The sequence below is a fragment of the Ricinus communis genome, chromosome 4 (assembly GCF_019578655.1).
Source record: "Ricinus communis isolate WT05 ecotype wild-type chromosome 4, ASM1957865v1, whole genome shotgun sequence".
Classification (NCBI taxonomy): domain Eukaryota; kingdom Viridiplantae; phylum Streptophyta; class Magnoliopsida; order Malpighiales; family Euphorbiaceae; genus Ricinus; species Ricinus communis.
Genome location: NC_063259.1, coordinates 7,019,439 through 7,023,673, shown reverse-complemented (window position 1 = coordinate 7,023,673; position 4,235 = coordinate 7,019,439). Strand labels below are relative to the sequence as shown.

Sequence of the window (4,235 nt, the reverse complement as noted above, 5' to 3'; positions counted from 1 at the left end):
GGCCGTGCTAGTCAGCATAACCAGTCTGACAGTACGTGTTAGCCGTGGAAAATGTGCTGAAACCCATTTTTATGCCAACATGGTTGTGTGTCTTCAACACGGGCGTATTGGCTGACACGTTTGTGTCCATAGCACATGTTACTCTTGGAAGACGTGTTAAATTCCTATTTTAGCGCAACACGGTTTGTGTGTCCTCAACACGGGCGTGTTGTCTAACACGGTCATGTCCACAAACCATGTTACTCTCAGAAGACGTGCTGAAATTACATGTTTCTCTCAACACGGTTTGGTTGCCCACAACACGTCCGTGTTGACTAGCATGAGTGTGCTCACGGGACGTGTTGAGCCGCTAAGACCGTGCTGAAACTCAGAATTCATTTCAGGCATTTTTTCAAGGTCAGTTTCCTACAATTTTCAGTAGTCAAACATTCAAGTTACCTTCCACATATCTCTAAACACTCAAATGGCATGTAAAACTTAAAAAAATTAAATGAAAATGAAGACTAAAATAAGAAAAACAATGTTTCAAAACCAATGATTAAAATATTTAAAAACATAAAATAAAAGTTGAGGTGCCTCCTAAAAAAGCTTCTTTTTCCCTAAGTCATTTAGTTGGACTCATAATGCTTGAGCTACTCTTGTTGATGCAAAACAAGGTTGACTCACTCCTCGAGCTCCAATGAGTCAACATAGTAATGCTTCAACCTTTGCCCATTCACCTTGAAGTTCCCCTTCTTTGGATGGTGCAATTCCATTGTGCTATATAGGAGAACTTGCTTAACGGTGAACGGTCCTAACCTACGGCTCTTTAGCTTCCCAAGAAAGAGCCGGAGTCGTGAGTTATACAATAACACACTATCCCCAACTTGGAACTCCTTGGTGCTCCTTAGCCTCTTGTCATGCCACTTCTTGGTACCCTCCTTATAGATTAAGGAGTTGCCATATGCTTGGTTACGCCACTCTTCCAACTCGTTAAGCTGCCATTGTCTATGTTTACCTTCTTTAACAACATCAAAATTGCAAGTTTTCAAAGCCCACAATGTTTTATGCTCAAGTTCAACAAGCAAATAGCATGCTTTCCCGTAAACTAGCTTATATGGTGTAAAACCAGTTGAAGTACGATAGGCCGTCCTAAATGCCTACAAGGCATCATCTAGCTTCTCTGCCTAGTCCTTCCTACTCACTCCTACAGTTTTCTCTAAAATCTGTTTCAAACCCCTATTAGTAACCTCCACTTGCCCACTAGTTTATAGGTGATAGGGTGTAGAAAACCTGTGTGATACACTATAGCGTTTAAGCACCTTTTCTAACTGGGCATTACGGAAATGAGTCCCCCTGTCACTAACTTTAGGTGTCCTGAACCTAGAAAATAGTCTTTTGAGAAATCTTGTAACTACCCTAGCATCATCAGTAGGAAAAGCTTATGCTTCGGCCCACCTAGAAAAGTACTCAACGGAAACCAAGATGTATTTATTGCCACAGGAAGAAGGGAAAGGTCCTATAAGTCGATGCCCTAAACATCAAAAATCTCAACAGCTTAAATGCTTATTTGGGGCATCTCATCACGAGCAGAGATGTTACCTGATCTTTGGCATGCATCACAAACCTGAACAAATGCTTTAGCATCCCTAAAGATCGTCGACCAGTAGAATCTAGAGTCTAGCACCTTCCTAGCTGTGTGATTTGCAGCTTGATGACCTCTCATTGGTCCTTCATGGCAATGCCTCAAAATCTGGAGGATCTCCTCCCCATGTACACGTCGGTGAATAACCTGATCTGCATAAACTCTAAACAAGAAAGGGTCCTCCAAAATGTAGTATTTCGATTCAGAAAAGAATTTCTTCTTTTGCTGAAATGTCATACCCTTCGGAAGGACTTTAGCAACTAGATAGTTTGCAAAATCATAAAACCAAGGGATATCATGATTAACCTGAACTTAGCATAGGAACTCATTCGAAAAATTGTCATCAATCACACTCTCATCAAGCGCTTCCAAAGTCAGGTTTTCTAGCCTAGAAAGGTGGTCTGTCGCTAAGTTCTCAACATCTTTTTTATCCTTGATCTCAATATTGAACTCCTACAACAATAGAATCCAACGAATAAGTCTAGGCTTTGCATCATTCTTGCTAAACAAGTACCTGAGTGCAAAATGGTTCGTATAGACCACAGTCTTTGATAGCACCAAATAAGATCTGAACTTGTCAAATGCAAAAACAACAGCTAGAAGCTCCTTTTCAGTAGTGGTATAGTGCTCCTGGGCATTAGTCAATGTCTTGCTAGCATAGTAAATTGGTTGGAACTTCTTATTTCTCCTCTGTCCTAAAACAACTCCAACTACAAAATCACTAGCATCGCACATAAGCTCAAATGGCAGCTCCCAATTAGGTGAGACCATAATCGGGGTTGTGGTTAATTTCTCCTTCAACAGCTCAAAAGCCTACAAACAATTATCTAAAAATATAAAAGGTACATCCTCTACAAGCAATTGAGTTAAAGGTCTACCAATCTTAGAGAAGTCCTTAATAAACCTCCTATAGAAACCTACACAACCTAAGAAGCTCCTAACATCCTTAACTAAACTAGGTGGGGGTAATTTAGTAATAATATCCACCTTGGCCCTATCGACCTCCATCCTCTCATGTGAAATTTTATATGTCCCGGCATTATACCTTCCTTAACCATAAAATGACACTTTTCCCAATTAAGGACTAGGTTAGCATCCACACAATGCTCAAGCATGTGTTCTAGATAATGTAAAAAGTGAGTAAATGAGTTACCAAATATAGAAAAATCATCCATAAAGACCTTCATGGACTCCTCAATCATATCATGGAAGATCGCCATCATACACCTTTCAAAAGTTGTACGTGCATTGCACAATCCAAATGGCATCCTCTTATAAGCAAACGTACCAAACGGGCACGTAAAGGTTGTCTTCTCTTAGTCTTCAAGTGAAATGGGAATCTAAAGGTAACCTGAAAAACCATCTAGAAAATAATAAAACATATGGCAAGACAACCTTTCCAACATTTGGTCAATAAAAGAAAGGGAAAAATGGTTCTTTCGAGTGGCATTATTTAGCCTCTTGTAATCTATACACACTCGAAAGCCCATTATTGTTCTAGACGGTATAAGCTCGTCCTTCTCATTTTTAACCATAGTCATACCTCCCTTCTTAGGAACTACCTACACAAGACTAATCCAGGAACTATTAGATATAGGATAAGTCAAACCTGCATCTTGAAGTTTAATTACCTCATTTTTAACCACTTCCTTCATGTTCGGGTTTAGTCTATATTGTGGTTGCACCACTAGCATGTAGCTATCCTCCATAAGGATCTTGTGCGAGCAGTAGCTAGGACTAATCCTAGGAATGTCAGCAATTTTCCAAGCAATCGCCTTTTGGTACTTCCTAAGAGAGGCCAAAGTCAACTCCCTCTCTTTGGGTGTCAAGTCTACTGCTAGGGTAATAGACAACTTGTTGTCCTCATCCAGATATGCATACTTAAGGTGCTTTGGGAGCTCTTTCAACTCAAAGACTGGTCGTTCGTCAAGTGACGACCTCAATTTCTACAGGATCTACCCTATCAATCTCAACAACTTATCAGTATTCTTGCTTGGTTCATTAGCTAACAAAAAATGCAAGCTGCTCCAACACACTCTCATTGGATAGCTCATGCTCATCCTCTGCCTGCAAGGCAACTTGTAAGGGATCATCAAGCAATATTTCCAGCAACTGTGTATCAATAACATCATCAAGTAAATCAACAAAAAACATAGTATCATCATGATCTAAGGACTGTCTTATAGAATTATTCAAATCACAAGTGACAGTTTCATCCCCTACCCTAAGTTCAAGCTTCCCATCACAAACATCTATAATAGCCCTAGAAGTTGCAAGGAAAGGTTGACCTAAAATTAAAGATACGTTACTCTACACTCTCTTGACGTCCTGTCCTGCTCCTAGTAGTGTGCCACTGGTAATTATTTGTGGCCATCTCCTTAATCAAGCTTTGGGCTTGCTTTGGCGTCTTACTACTCAAAGAACTACCTGCAGATGCATCTACCATCTACTTAGTAGCCAAATTCAAACCATTATAAAGAGTTTGTACCTATAACTAAATTGGTAGTCCATGGTGTGGGCAACATCACAGTAGGTCCTTGTACCTCTCCAAGGTTTCGTACATCGACTCATCGTCAAACTGCACAAAAGAAGATATGTCATTTCTAAGTTT

At 40.0% G+C, this 4,235-nt stretch overlaps 1 non-coding gene across 1 annotated transcript; it reads left to right on the top strand.

Moving 5' to 3' along the window:
• Window positions 1-4,128: 4,128 nt before the first annotated feature.
• LOC112536753 lies at window positions 4,129-4,235 on the top strand. The gene has a single exon (XR_003080713.2). It is a non-coding gene; the product is annotated as a small nucleolar RNA R71 (small nucleolar RNA).